General features: G+C 41.6%; 1 protein-coding gene across 1 annotated transcript in view; it reads right to left on the bottom strand.

Moving 5' to 3' along the window:
- The window catches only part of ADK (adenosine kinase), a gene marked incomplete in the record, with an annotated part of 3127006 nt that overhangs the window by 777429 nt on the left and 2332973 nt on the right, over positions 1 to 16604 (bottom strand).

The raw sequence follows: 16604 nt of genomic DNA, 5'->3' as shown, positions 1-16604 counted from the left end.
ACATTTTTAAGGAGAAAAAAAACTAACCATAAAAGTTAAAAAGTAATTGTAAAGCTTTTTTTTTCAGAAAATGATACATCTACAGTCTGCATGGTATCTAAAGGTTTTCCCACTAATTGCTGTTCGTGTAGTGTAAGCCTTTCTAAACTCTAGCTGGACTGATGCACTATTACTATTGATTGCTTGAGACACTTGCCAGGAGCCACCTTACATTCACTTGTCTCTTATTCCCAGGACTCTCTTCTCAGCACTTCAATTTCCTCGGTTTTAGCCACCCTAATCAGCGTTCTATCAGATGAGTTAAGTAGTCTTTTTATCTGTTCACTATGGATATTAACACTGCACCACCCTGGTCATCCCTGAAACTACTCAAAATTAACTTTTCTAAGACAAAAAGCATGGCTGCATGGCACATACATAAGGAAAGCCTGTAAACTCCCCTGATAAATGGTGTGTATCCTCCTCACCTTCTTTCTACAAGCCTACTGATTCAGCTGGATTTTAACTATATTTATTTATGGCTGTATTCTACTCATTCCCTGTTATCTCTGTCAAAATATGTTTATTTCTTCTCTAATATTCTCTTTCCACTGTCTAGAACTTCCTACAGGTCATCTTTTTCTTTAAGTGCCTCTTACTTGCAGCTTTTCTAACATGCTCTAAGCAAATAAATGCACTTCAGTCAGTGAAAACTGCTGTCTACCTGTGCAATATATACTAAATCTTCCCTTATAAGCAACTACACATCTCAGACGTCTGACCTCAGCTTGGTCACATGGAACATTCCCACCCTTGGTACTCCACATTTATTCTCTTACTCTAAACATTACCCAGGTATTACACACTGGTGATGAGCTGGTCTCTATACCAAGCTGCAGGTTTCAGAGGATATAATTAACCCATATCCCACTCGGCTTCTGATACAGCACCCTTAGCATCCCAGATTTAGGCACTTCTCAACAGCAGAGCACAGTGCAGTCGATTCCCTGCACAGCAGCTTTATGCAACTGTTAAGGAGATAAGCCTTGTGAACCTTGAACACTGCCACAGGTTGCAGGTCATTTTAAGCCTAGCCAGTTTCCCTTTTTGTGCACAAAATAATTTATCTCATTAAGTTATTGATTGGCCTTTCACATGCCATGGTTGATAATTACATACTACCCCTAATAAGAGTAACTGGGACCATACCACAGATAATTTGAGGAGACCCATGCATGGGATAAAGAATTTAGGATCTGCCTCGGTCTATTAGTAGTACAGGGGGCAGTTCTGGGATACATTTTCTGTTTTTCATCAATAGATCTAAGTTGCGCTTGAATATGGACAGGGATAAACTTTGTCTTATGTGGCTGGGGAGTCTGTTCCATAGCAGCAGTATCCTCACCAAGATATACCAGTCTCTGCAAAATGTTCTGTTGATGTTGCAGAAAAGGTTTAGATCCCTAGACCAAGAATTTCTGATGCCATCTGATTTGCTGATGTGTAGTACATTCAAAAGCAATGGGCTGGAGGATGCCTTGTACGCCAAACACAGGTCACCTTTTAGCAGTCTACAGGATACCAAGCATAGTAACAGGGCTTTGAGTAAGTCTTTTAGTAGTTATCTCTTGTGGGCGTTTCAGTAACTGTATGTGTCTGAACAGATACATTCCAAAGGGGGCATTATATTCAATGACTGGCCTAATGAGGGCAGAGTAAAGGGGGGCAAGGAATTGCCTATATCTAGGCACAATCCCTTTGTTTATAAGCTGTGGAATATTGAAGGATCTTCTTACAACAATGAACCTATGTTGGTCAAAAGTTAGGTCACTGTCCACATAAGTGTCCTTCTTACAACAATGAACCTATGTTGGTCAAAAGTTAGGTCACTGTCCACATAAGTTCCCAAACAACTGGGTTAACTCTTAAGGGTGTATTATCAATGTGGTAGTTCCGTGAGATAGACAACTTCCCAAAGGATAACAATGTAATTTTTTGCATTTTGTTTCAGTCCATGATTTTGGCTCCAGTTATTTATTTGGGGCAAACCTCCCCGAAGGATGGTCAAGTTATTTGGGGACTTAACTGCTCCTAGATTGAAGTCATCTGCAAACTTAGAGCTTTTTCTAATCTATGAATCACATAAATATATCATTTATAGGAGTTTCATGTTACCCCTGGGCAAAACTCCACATGAGAAACAAAGTGGTATCAGAAATATCCTTGGTCCCAGCATCAACATTTTTTATCTTTTCATTCCTTGTGCTAGGGTTTGTAAGAACAGAACTTTTTTGGTGGATGTGATGGTCCCTCCTCTGAGCCAGCAATTAGGGAGCCTGAATCCTCACCAGTGGGGGACATTCATTTGGAACAAAAATAGATAAACACAGTATTTCCAGGTGCAACTCTCTGCACCAAGCACAATTTCCCTAAAGAGCACACAGGGAACACACTCACTCCAGGGTCTGGGTTCCCCTCTAGGCCCCCAATAAGACTCCCCACCGGCACAGCTATAGAGTTGAATCCTCAGCCAAATGACCCCAGCCAAGTCCCTCACCACCTTCTCTGTGAAACCAGTGCTCTGTGTCCCTGGTCCAAGTAGCTCACACACACACACACACACACACACACACACACACACACACACACACACACAGGAATGGATGGCACAGACTTACTAGCTATGTCCCCTCTGCCCAGACTATAAGGTAGATACTACCATTCAGAACACTCCAAAACCAGCTACTCTACGGCTCTTGCAAGGGTACTCAATTATACTGAGTAAAACTAACACAAATGGTCATGTTTTATCAATGCAGCAAAGCTTCCAAGAGTGGCCACAGTGTCACCAAATAAATGTAAGTACTCTCAAAGGGTAAAACACTCTCTAAAAGACCAGCCACAAAGAAAAGTTTAAATATATTTAACAATAAATAATAAAAGAACATGAAAATATGAAATATCTATTTACAATAAACACCATTGTTTCAATCACAGAAAATATTAAAATAACACAGATGAAAAGCTTCACACAGATACAGAACAACAATACTAAACTAATCTCATTACATTTTCTTGACTGGTCTAAAGGATTACTAATCCCTGGTTACCTACTAAAGCAAGGCAAGGTGAAGTAAGTGAGTGATCCTTCTATGTCAGGTTTCAAAAACAGACTGCATTAAAAAAACATCATTTTAGTGCTGGAGTACAGAATGACATCAAATACATCTGGTCATCTCACTTCTGATTCCCATACTACCTCCCCTTTACTAGAAAGTGAACCAGAATCTTGCACATATCTGTTACCATACACACATACAGAGCTTTGATAAGATATGTTATAGCATCTGGAAGCCATAAAACCATTTCAACACTTCCGCCCTTCCAGGGTAGCAATTAATTCACTGCTAAGGACAATACAGGATTTCTAGCCCTTATTTTCACAGATTTTGTCTCTGGCTGCAATCAGAACTGTTACGATACAATATTTATGGCCTAAACCAAGTAATTTAATTTCAGGATATTTTTCTAAAAGTTAGCTGGGGCTGAGTTTAACTTCTTCTCTTTTAGTATTCTCCGTTACAATATATACATTTAATCACTTGCAACAGTAGTCTGACATACATGTACATTTCTTTTCTGACCAGCAGAACACATTGTTGGTACATGTTTAACACAAGCAGCTGTATACAATTTTCAACACAAGCATCTGTACAAATCAGTTTGATATACAAACAACATACAATTCTTTACAAAACTCCAGCTAGGTATGCTGGCATATGTTACACTTACATTGCCTTATTTCTCCTGGCACAGCTGGCAATACCGCACATCACAGTGGAAACAACAGGTTCTCTTAAATCCAGGTCTCCTCTTCTCCTTCCCTGCTTTAAAGTAGTCAGTCACCACAGACACTTTGGACTTTGTTTGGGGAGCAGTTTCATGAGGGATAAAAGTGCATCTTCAAGTGGTTACAGACAATACCACAGTCACACAGAGCATCATCAAGCAAGAGGGAACCAGGTATTATTCCCTTTGCTGACTAGCCATGTTAGCTTGTGATGCAGCTTCACAGCACAATCTATTTTATAGGCATCCTACATTCCATCAAAGCAAAACATTATGGCAGACAAGCTGAGCAGGACCAGGGCAGACCCTCATAAATGGAAACTAGATCAGGGGTCTTCCAAGATTTGATCAAACTGTGGGGAGTTCCGCAGAAAGACCTCTTTGCCTCCTCTCTGTTCAATCAACTGGCAAGATTCTGTTCCAGGACTCCATGCAAAAAGGCCTGGAAGACGGATGCCTTTTCATTTTTTCTTTCCTTATATAGGAATGTTTTTGTGTACTTTCTCAGCCTTTCCACTAATACCCAGGGTATTTCTGAAGATTCAGAAAGAATCCCCAAGATTACTGTGGTGACTTTTACTGTGGAGACTCCCTTCTGGCACAAGTAACAGTGGTGCTCTCCTGTTTGGAAATTGCCAGGGGCAATTACCACAAGCTTCCTCACAGACTGGATCTACTCACACAAAAAAGGGGTGTTTGATACACCCCGGCCATCAACATTCTTCAAATGACTCCCTGGATAATAAGGTCTTAATTTCTTTTAGGCACCTGTTTACTGAGGGTGTAAAGCAGGTACTAATAGAGGCAAGAAAGCCTGTTACTAGAAAATCATATATTAGCAAATGGAAAAGGTATTCTAGTGGATGCCAACAACAAAACCAGCACCCATTCAGAGCTGGCTGTTCGCTGGTTTTACAATAGTTGTGGAAGTTATTACCCCTATGGCCTTTCTTATTCCTCTATCAAGGTTAATTTATCAGCCATTTCAGCATGTCTGCCCATGGATTCTCGCCTTTCAATACATTCTCATGTCAAAATGTTTTGAAAAGGGTTTTTCATAAGAGGCCTCCAAGAAAAATTTGTCATCGCCTTAGGATCTTATTTTGTGTTACAGAAGCTTACACTTGCTCCATCTGAACAAGCTAATCTGGTTGACTTGAAATTCTTAACATTGAAAACAATTTTGCTTACTGCTCTGACTTCTGCACAGAAGGTATCGATGATGGTTAGCCAATCCTATCTCATTTTCCATAGGAACAGTGTTTCTTTGAGAACTAATCCTTCTTTCATGCTTAAAATGGTATCCCATTCTACTTTATGCCAAACTACCCATCTCATATGATTATGTACTGCGAAGTGTATAACAGATGGTCAGCTTCCAAAGCTTCAGAATACCTTCAAGTGCGCTGAAACTATCAGAAAGCTTGAGCTGAGCCACAAAGAACAATGCTAGGAACAAATAAATAAATGTCCACACCCAAGCATAAAAAACACACCAAAAAACAAGGGGGGTGTAAGAAGGGAGCGGCTACTGCAGCAGTGCTCATTCAAAAATCTACTGTTATGGTAAGTTTTAATTACACAATTGTATTATGTTCATAACACTGATCACTGCTGAAGTAGTCTTAGCTACTTGAGCAGATTGCCTTAGGTCACTACATTTGGGAGGTGAAAGGAAAAGAATCTAGGAGCCCTGGAGAATGGTCACAGAAAAGTTTGAGCTTGACCTAGACAAGGAATCAAGCCTATAGTGCTTTACAAAACTATGTAAAGTGAACCAAGTAGCAGCTTTTATAATACTTCAGCCTTTTCTATATAGCTAAGGCTACTGCTTCATTGAAAGTGAGTTAGCAGACAGGGTATTTTCTTCACATAGGTTCATACTAGGCTATTGGCCCTAGGGCCTATATAAGCCTATCCAAAAAGGTACCCTGGCTTTCGCCACCCAAGAAAATTATTTTCCTGTGCCCCTGTCGAGCAGAGCCACAGAGGTGATCCCCGTGGTGGATTTCCTATTTCCCATCCAATCATCAAGATTTTTCTTGAAGAGTGCTAATGAGGAGCTTTGTTTGATAGATAGGTAGTTTGTTCCAGAGTATGGGAAGTCTCTGGGACAGGAATTTATCCCTCCAACATGTTCCATTTACTGGAGTGACAAGGTTTAGGTCCCTAGAGCATGTAGCTCGGAAGGATTTGGATTTCTTTAAGTGGAGCATGTCCAACAGCTCTGGGTATGACACAGCTTTGTATGTTAGGCAGAAATCGCCTCTGAGTAGGCGATATGCGATGGAGTAAAGCCGGAGTTTTTTGAGACTGTCTGCGTAGGGCATCTGTTTGAGGCCGGTAATCCTCTTTGTGAGGTATTTCTGTGGCCTTTCCAGTTGTTGTAGATGTCTTGTGAGGTACATACCAAAAGGGGCGTTGTACTCTACAATGGGTTTAATTTGTGACGAGTAGAGGGGAACAATAACCTCTTTTTTTCCTGGATGAGAAACCTTTTGTGATGAGGTGTGCCACATAGAAGGATTTCCTGACTACTGCAGCGATGTGATTATCAAAGGAGAGACTACTGTCCACCTGTGCCTCAAGGTCTCTTATCACACTTTCGGTGTTAAGTAGACTACCACCTATGTGTAGCTCATGGGTAAAGAGTTTTTACCAAAGGGGATGACAATGCAGTTTTTGGCATTGAGTTTGAGGCCATGGCTTTGACACCAGGCATCTGTCTCCATGGGCAACTCAGAAACTAGTATCACAGCCCTGAATTCAGCACTAGCCTGAAAACTGGACTATACTAGCTTAGAAAGGCGGGAAACAAGCAATTGTTTTGTTTTTTTGAAAAGATAAGGCAACAACAGTAAAAAATACACTTAAAACAGTTAAATTATTTAAACAAAAACCATGGAACGTATCACCATGGATCTAGTTTCTGAGTTGCCCATACCTTATTTGGATAGAAGAAAGTTTCTCTGTTCACCTGTGAGAGAGGAGAGCTTTGAGCAACCTATCTGTCCCTGGAGGAGTGGTTCCAGCCCAGAAGTTAGTAGTTTACTGGCTATTTTGGGCTAATTTCTCTCTCTTTCATTTCCCTACTATAAAAACCGCGTTTGCACGGTTTTGCACACCGGGCAGTGCAGGTTAGCTACAGTTAAATTATTCCCGGCTCCACTAAGTCTCCTCTTCAGTTTTTCCCTTGCAACTAGTCTAACTCTCAACCTAAGCACTCAAAAAGCATCTTACAGCCCAGCACTTACTCAGACCTAGAAGCAAGCACTAATATACCCGGACACTGATTGCCCAGCAGGGCAAGGCTCTTTATTCACACCCTCACCAACAAAGCGACTAAGCAGCTCACCCTACTATTCAGGCATGACAAAAGGGCAACTTCAGGTGCACTCTCCAGTCCAGCTGGTGAATTTGGGTATCCTGAGGCCATGCTACAACTGCCTCATGTACACAGACAACCCTCTCCTCCTACCACAAAACACTAACATATGCGAGAGATGCAATTATACAGCCAAACTGGAAGCTACGCTGTCTCCACCCAAGACTGGAACAGACAGTCAAGAGGAGAAGGTTAACACTTGCATCACAATTCCAGCCGCACACAGACCTACTAAAACAGCACTGGCAAAAAATACACATAAATACACAAAATCATACTAGGAGGCTCTAAATAAAAACCTGCAAAAGCATCAGAGACCTCCAAAGCAAACACCCAAACAACCTGCACTTCCCATCACAAAGCAGGCAACACATAAAACACAAAATCAGTGTGCCGCACAATCACAGCCCTTAAGGCGAAATAACATACCTAACACACTAGTAATAGGTGATTCTATAGTCAGGCACACTGACATCCCATTCACTAGGCTGGACAAGCAGAAGGTTACTGTTAGCTGCCTGTTGGGAGCCAGAATCCGCCACATAACACAAGCACTCAGGTCACTCCAGAACAAGTACAAATCTGACTCTGTCATTGTTCATGTTGGTGTGAATGACCTGAGATGTACCTCCCTGGACTGCATGAAAAGAGACATGGAAGAGCTCTCTGATCATGGAAAACATGAAGATCCTACCAAACACCCTGATATTGGGCAATTTCAATTACCCTACCACTCACTGGGAAAACTACTCGAGTACAAATTCCAAGGCACAGCACTTCCTGGAATTCATCAACTCAAATGCCATGGATCAGCTGGTAAACTCCCCTACCAGAGGTGAAAACATATTTGACCTTGTCACCACCAACATGGGCGACTTGTGTTCCACACTGGAGGTCAACTCATCACTGGTTAGATCAGACCATAAACTAATCACTCTGGATGTCCACATCCCACCACCACCCCCAACTAAGGAAACCACAGTAAAAGACTTTTCTAAAGCAAACTTCACCTTACTTAAGACAGAGGTGGTAAGTTTCACAGCCCCCACGCTAAAGGATAACGCTGCCCAAGATGCAGACACCTTTACAAATGCACTCTATGAGCACCTACAAGGATGCATGGATCGTGCCATCCCTAGCAAAACCAAGACTCACTCCTCTAAGAGAAGGAAACCAGTTTGGTGGACCCCTGCAATAAACAGGCTATACAATAGGAGGAGGAAACTAGTTCAGAAAAAAAAGCAAATCCCAAGAAGGAAATACATCCCTGATCAGTATCAGTAAGAAACTAAGGTCCCTCATGAAATCATCCAAGGCTAACTTTGAAAGAAAAATAGCCAAGGATTCAAAAGATAACCACAAAGCCTTCTTTGGCTATGTTAAGAATCTAAGTGGCAACTCACAGATATGCACTGAACTACTGCAAAATAGCACAAAATATACTGAACCTACTGATACTGCCAACATCCTGGCAGATAGATTCAGTGCAAACTTCACCCCCTCTCACCTCCAAAAGGGCTCACAACAATACTGGATAAGTGTAGTGTCCCAAAAATCACAGATGCACAGGTGAAAACAGCCCTTTCAAAAGCCAAAAATACAGCGTCAATGGGACCAGATGGTGTCCCAGCCTGTGTCTTGCACAAACTACAGAATGAACTAAGCCCCCACCTAAACATGCTGTTCAACCTCAGCCTCTCCACAGGCTATGTGTCCACAGACTGGCACACAGCAACGGTTATTCCTCTCCACAAAGGAGGGGCCACAACTGACCCTGGTAACTATCGCCCTATAAGCCTGACTAGCCTGGTCTGCAAGGCTATGGAGTGCATCATCATGGAACTCTTAACAAAGACATTGGGAACCTCCAAACACTTGATCCGACCCAGTTCGGCCTTAAGGGCAGATCATGCCTACTCAACCTGGTAGACTTCTTTGAGACAGTCACCAAGGCCATAGATGAGGGAAAGGTGGTTCACACAACCTACCTTGACCTTGCCAAGGCTTTCGACACCATTCCCCACTCGGGTATTACAGAAAAACTCACCAGCCTGAACATAAACTCCTACGTCACGAGATGGGTTGCCAACTGACTCACACGGTAAGAATAGCGGACTCCAGGTCCGACTCTAAACCAATCACAAGTGGTGTCCCGGCAAGGCTTGGTCCTGGGACCCCTACTGTTCGGTATACACTTCGTACAGGCAAACACAGAAGGACTATGGCTAACCAAGTTCGCCGATGACTGCAAACTGGGAGCCATAATTGACTCTCCAGCTGACACGGCCATCCTCCAAAAGGGCCTTATGAGATGGACACCTGGTGTCAAAGTCATGGCCTCAAGCTAAATGCCAAAAAATGCATAATCATCCCATTTGGGAAAAACAAGACACCCACAAATTACCACATAGGTGGCAGCCCCCTTAACACAGAAGAGCTAATAAGAGATCTGGGGACTCAGGTAGATAGTAATCTCTCCTTTGACAATCATATTGCCAAGGTAGTTAGGAAATCCTTCTATGTGGCCCATCTAATTACTAAAGGGTTCACATCTAGAAATAAAGCGATTATAGTGCCCCTCTACTTGTCACTCATTAGACCCATCATAGAGTACAATGCCCCATTTGGGATGTACCTCATAAGACACTTCCAACAGCTGGAAAGACCACAAAAGTACCTCACCAAGAAGATTACTGGCCTCAAACATATGTCCTATGCAGTCCGACTGAAAAAACTCCGGCTGTACTCAGTGGCATATTGCTTACTCAGAGGTGAAAGCCATGTCCAACTCAGAATTGATGGACATGCTCCACCTAAAGAAATCCAAGTCATTGCAAGTCACGCACTTTAGTGAGCTAAACCTCACCACAACAATAAATAGAACATGCTGGAGGGACAGTTTCCTGTCACAGAGACTCTCCATGCTTTGGAACAAAATTCCAAATTACATCAGGCAGAGCCCCTCACTATCACTCTTCAAGAGAAACCTTGACGAGTGGATGGGTAACAGAAAATACACCCCTGGGATCACTTCATTGGCTGTGCTTGCATCAATTAAAATCACTTAAACAATCGCCGCCCCATCAAAAGTATGTTCACATAATACAAACTTCCTTTCCCAATTACTCATAACTAAATTGAACAAAAAGAAACAAGTTGGATCATAAAGCTACATAGTGATGCACCTCCAGGGCTAAATGGTCCAGTCCATTTTAAACCTTTTTTGAAGGGGTGGAGATTGTTTAAGTGATTTTAATTGATGCTATCATGTGATAGGTGCTTTTAGATTGAGGCATATATTTAAAAGGTATCGTTTTATTGCATTTGTATGGTCTGAAGAAGTGCTCAAGAGGGCATGAAAGCGCTAACCGCTTATTAAAGTTCTGGATTTATACCATATCTGCCTTGGTGGTCCTGTGGATTTTCTTGAACTATTTTAAGTTTCTTTCTTCTGTTGTAGAGTTTGTTTATGGCAGGGGACCACCAGATTGGCTTCCTTTTTTTTTTTTGGAGGATAGCATCTTGGTTCTGTTAGGGATAGCACGATCCATGCACTCGTGTAAGTGCTTATCAAGTGCATTTGTGTAGGATTCAGCAGTCGTACCTCTATTGTCTATCTGCATGGGTGCTGTGAAGTTTGCCACTTCTGTCTTAAGAAGCGTGAAGTTGGCTTTGGAGAATTTTTTTATGGTTTCCTTAATGGGGGGTGGGGGCGGGATGTGGATGTCTAGGATGATTCGTTTGTGGTTGGATCTGACCAACGAGGAATTGACCTCTGGTGTGGAAGACCAGTCGCCCATGTTGGTAATGACCAGGTCTAGGATATTGCTGCCCCTGGTGGAGGTGTGGATAAGTTGGGTCCAAGGCATTGGAATTTATGAATTCCAGAAAATGTTGAACAAAAGAGTTGGTACACAAGTAGTTTTCCCAGTTAATGCTGAGGTAGTTGAAATCGCCCATTATTAGGATGTTGGGTTTTACCCTAATATTTTCCAGTGTATCAAGAAATGAGGAGTGGGAATCCTGGGGCATGGTGGGGGATCAGTAGTAAGTTAGAATTTGGATTGCGGTCTTGCCCAGAGTTAGTTGCACTTGGACAATCTCGGATGAATTATGCTGAGCAACCAGCCTGAAGGTGTGGATATCCTTAATGAATATGGACAAGCCTCCGCCTTTAGTGTTTTGGTCCAGTTTAGGTGGCTGAAAGGTGTGGTATGAATTATAGCCTGGTAATGCAGGGGTGCTCTCTGGAGCCTTGAACCAGGTCTCTGTCACTGCACAGATGTCGATGTTCTCCATTTTAAGGCCTGCCTCGAGTGAATGCATTTTGAGGTTTAGATTTCTAGCATTGAGTAGCATTACCCTCAGATTTTGCTTGCTTGTACCTGTTAATGTGGTGAATTTGTCATTTAAACCTTTCCTAAAAAAGGCACTATAGGGGTGACAAGAACTTTAGCCAGTATCCAGAATCCCAAGGGCGACAGGTGCAAGCCATCTCTGACAAAGCATTGTGGTCTGCCAATCATGTCATCCCAGGCAGACAGATACTGGATCCCCTTAAAATGACATCAGAAGCTTAGTCAATTGTTGAAGTCAATCATTTTGTCCTTGTACTGTGGTATCATTCTGGGTGATGGCAGAATGCTGCTCAGGGCTAGGGTCATACCTGCCTGGGCTACAAGATCGGACAGCTCCTCCAGGTCTCTTTTCATGTAGTCCAGGGAGGTACATCTTAGGTCATTCATATCAACATGGACAATGAGAGAGTCATATTTGTACTTGTTGTGGAGTGACCTGAGCGCGTGCGTTATGTGTTGCGGATCCTGGCACCTGACAGGCAGATGACAGTAACTTTCTCCTTATTTAGCCTGGTGAGTTGAACATCAGTGTGCCTGACTATAGAGTCACCTATGACTAGAGTGTTGGGTACGTTGTTATGCCTTATGGGCTGTGGTTGAGTGGCACACTGAGTTTGTGGGCTATGTGTCATTTGGGTTGTGTTGGGGGGGTGGAAGTTGCTTGCGTTTCTGCTTTGGAGGTCTCTGTTGCTTGAGCAGATTTTTATTGAGAGCCTCCATGAATGTAGGGGTGTGTTTCATGTTTCTATGTGTGTTTTGGTGTTGTAGGTTTTGATGGACTATGTGATGAGTGTGATGGGGTGCAAGTGTTTACCTTCTCCTCTTGACTGTCTAGTCCACTCTTGGGTGAAGAGAGCTTTGTTTCCAGTTTGGCTATATAAGTGCATCTCTCACAGGTTGTAGTGTTGGGTGGTAGGAGGAGAGGGTTGTCTGTGTACATGAGGCAATTGCTGCATTACCCCAAGATGCCCAGATTCATCAGGTAGACAGGAGAAAACACTGGGAGCTGACCCTTAGACTTGCCTGGGTAGGTGCGTATTTATTAAGTACTAAAAACTGTTTTCCTCTAGACAAGTGAGGAAAGTTGAGTGCTGTAGTAATTTGTAGCTTACTTAGTGCTTACAATGACTTCTGAACAAGTGCTGAGCTCAAAGAAACAGATTTTCGTGCTAAAACTAAAAAAACTGGCTAGTTCTAAGGGAAAATTTTTAGACTAGACTTTATGGTGACGGGAATAGTTTAACCCTAGCTAAGCGGCAATGCATAAAGTGTGTGTATATATATATATATATGTGTGTGTGTGTGTATATATATATATATATATATATATATATGTATATATATATATCTATACATACACACACACACACACACACACATATATATATATATATATATATATATATATATATTTTAAATATAACTAGCAAATGAGCAAACTGATTTAAACCAATTAACCAATAAAAAGCTAAAAACTGAGCCCCATTCCAGCAGTCTTCGATCAGACAAGTTCTAACTGCACACTCCTACCACTAGGGTGCAGGGGAACCTTCTCCAAAACAGATGGCCTGGATCAGTGCTCAAGTTATACAAGCAAAATTAGATTCAGGATGCCTGAATCTAGTCTATGCTACAGCAACCAAGGTGCACCAATTTTAGAAAGAAACAGTTCAAATAATCATGCACAATAAGCCTTTAACCAGAAATTCCCAGCTCAGAAGGGCAGAATCTAGCCTTTCCTGCCCCAAGAGTGCAGACTGCAAACCTTCTTAATGGAAAATAATTGGCCTGAAGCCCAAGTGCTTTAACCAGAGCTAATAAACTTTCAGAATAGAAGACACTGAGCTTTCAATCAGCAACTCCCAACTGAGAAGGATGTAAGCTACCTGTTCTGCCACAACAACGCACACCACAAACCTTTGTAATGTAAAACAACTGGTCTGAAGCCCAAGTGCTTCAACCAAAGGCTTAGAGTAACAGTTACAATTTAATCAGGCTACTACCAAGCAGTAATAAATGGAGCAGAATAAATACAATTGATCACTTTTAAAAAGTGGCAAAAGCAAAATAAAGTGCAATTTTTTTTTCAGTAAAGTGCAAGGAGAGAGGAAGAAGGAGCAGAAGAAAAAATCAAGGTTAAGAACCTAATTGGGTTGGCCTTCTCAGATGTTCTCTCTGTATTAAGTAGAGTGAACACCAGACTGGAAGGGGTGTCCCAGATCAAATTTACAGTAGGGGCGGGCAACTCCAAAGCCACCAACTATAACACTACCACAAGAATAGGGTGGGAGGGGGGAAAACAGTTTCAGGACAGATATGTCACTCAGTACACATTATCTTGTCTCTGCTTCACATTTTGTTATAATTTATTTTTGGCACTTTTAATTCTCTTTTATGGACCCACATAAAGATCACCTCATAGCCATAATGTCCCATAACCCATTGGCATCTAAGACAGTGGACACAAAGTGAAAGCCAGGGATCAAGCATTATTATCCTACCGGAAAGTTAGGAGATTTTTACCTGTTGCACCTAACTCCTCCCATAGTAGGTTGCCAAAAACAGTGCAATACTTACTGCATGGCCAGAAAGGAAGTCTCTCTCTCTCTCCTTAACAGGTTCATACCTCCACTCATCACTTTATCCCATGGCATGTATGCATGCAGTTTAATCCACAGGTTTAATTCCTGTGGTATGAAAGGTACTAGCCCATTTCCCACTATCACACTGGATGGGCAAAGCAAACCATGGATATTCACTTCCACGCTCCACAGAAGGCACCCACAGCTCTTAGGCTTTAAGTCTAATATGGGTCATGTGGGCCGTACTTGGGGGTTTTATCCCCTACAACACAAACCCAGCTTACTCTCTAATTTTCCCATAATGTGAATGAAAAGTCTCCACCTGTACCAATCTACCTAATGAGTAAACAAATCATTAAAATTAAACAAATGGTTTTACATTTACTTCTTAAGATGAATTAAAAAATGTTCCAGGACTGGTGAACAATATGAAAATATGTGGTATGTTCATGAGTAGAAAAGGCTGCTTCATAGATATCAAGCTGATGATGTTAAAAATATATATTAACATTTAAACTGCCCCTTGACCTCAGAAAAGTCTTATCCATTCCACTATAAAGGTCATGGCAGGGGCAGCAAGACTTGGAGATCTATGATAGTATGCCTGATATCTATGACAGCATGGGGTTGTATTTTTTTTTCCTGCATAGTACTCATCCTATGATGAATGGCTTTTGTCATTAATGTGGCTAACCTGTTCTCTTGTCTTTATGCCCCACATGACAAATCCCTGGCAACAGCATCATATCCACCCCACCTTTTTAATTTCTTATCTTTATAATAACAATTCTAATTCAACAGATTAATAGGTAAGTGGAAATATCCAAACTTGCTTGCAGAAAACTATTTTCTCTACCCCTCCCCCCACAAAGGGGTCTCTTGTCACAAGTGTTGCTAGGTGAACCCAGGTCATTGGCAACACAAATAGGGGCGCTCTATCTGTGATACAGCACTGGCTCACACAAATGAAATTGTTGGCTTATCCTTCATTTTGAGACATTTGCAGAGTCCCGAAAAAAAAAAAAAAAAAAAAAGAAAGAAAGCAAGGAGTAGGGTTGCCACCTTTTCAAATGCCCAAAGTGGGACATTATTGTACACACGTCAGGTTTTTCAGGGCAAAACAGACCTACAGCCAGTACAAAGGACAGAACTTCACTATTTTGCCTAAATAAAGGCTTATTCTTGTAGCATTTTAGTTGCGTATTCTGTTTCTTATAACATGTAGGTGTTTCAGATACAGAATAACTGTTTTATGCAACTATCACATAAAATATAAGAAATATTTTTGTCCTAAAATCTCAGGACATTTGCCATTTTTTCAATTTTTTTGCAGGACACAACTGCCCAAAGAGGGATTGCCCCTCGCAAAGTAGGACAGGTGGTAACCCTAGCAAGGAGTCCAAAGGTTCAACAGCAGACACTTCAGTGTGGCTCATATACAACACAAACATGCTGATTAGAAGTGTGGAAAGTCCAGGTTCAATAGGCTAGAGACACAGATATCAACAACAGTAGGAAACAGGAGACAGAAAAAAGCAAAACACACACACACAAGCAAGTCTGCTTTCACGCTAAACATGTTTGGGCTTTAAGATTAAGAGCAACTTAGTAATATCTTAGTGTATTCTAACAGTGACCTTTTTTAACTGCTTAATTTATCATTCAATGTTGAAGTGTCAGCTGGACTGTTACAACAAGGTGCCACAAGGAATGCAAGGAGGATGCGGTGTCTAAAGCTAGATATTCACAGGCTACAGACCACTTCACATGCTTCATTTTGGCTACTCCCAACATCTCAGTGGTCTGGTATAACTAGGCAAGTCCTAAACTTGATTTTACATGTAGCAAGCTGTCACTAAGTAAACCTGCTGGTTAGAAAACATAACCCTAAATATAGGATGCATGGGATCTGAAACCTGTATGTTTATCTCATACATGTTTATTTTTCTTTTTATTAATGCTAAAAGCTACAGTGATAATTTTCTTTTCTGACTGGACTGTTTTAACAGCAAGACTCAAGTTCTGTTTACTGTAATTCAACATCCCAGGTCAAGTTTAAACCAACTACCCACTGCCTTTAGCTCACCATCAGAAAATGTGGAATTTAGACTTGCAGAGATTTAACCCACAAGCCATAATATTTTAACTGCTAGACATGCAAAGTGCTTGTTTTCAAGGTGGTCTACAAGCTGTTCAGCTTATTCAAAGCTGCACACTGTTCTCGTGAAGATTATGCTAGGCATTACAAGGTAACAGGAATATTGCTTTTCTACAGCCAGCTGCAGTACAGCATGTTAAGGAAGGGTCATGCATGGACAATTTAGCAGGATGCAGAATTGTCCTTCACTGGATGGTGGCAAGTTATGCCTGGGTCAATAAGAGTATACACATATGTTTGCTAAGCAGTAAGCTACACTGGTTCACTTTATTAAATTTCCAAAACAATAGTAA

The sequence above is a fragment of the Protopterus annectens genome, chromosome 14.part0 (genome assembly GCF_019279795.1).
Source record: "Protopterus annectens isolate FY-2018-M chromosome 14.part0, PAN1.0, whole genome shotgun sequence".
NCBI classification, from domain to species: Eukaryota; Metazoa; Chordata; order Ceratodontiformes; family Protopteridae; genus Protopterus; species Protopterus annectens.
Note: the sequence above shows the minus strand (reverse complement) of the source record. Positions and strands in the feature narration are given on the sequence as shown.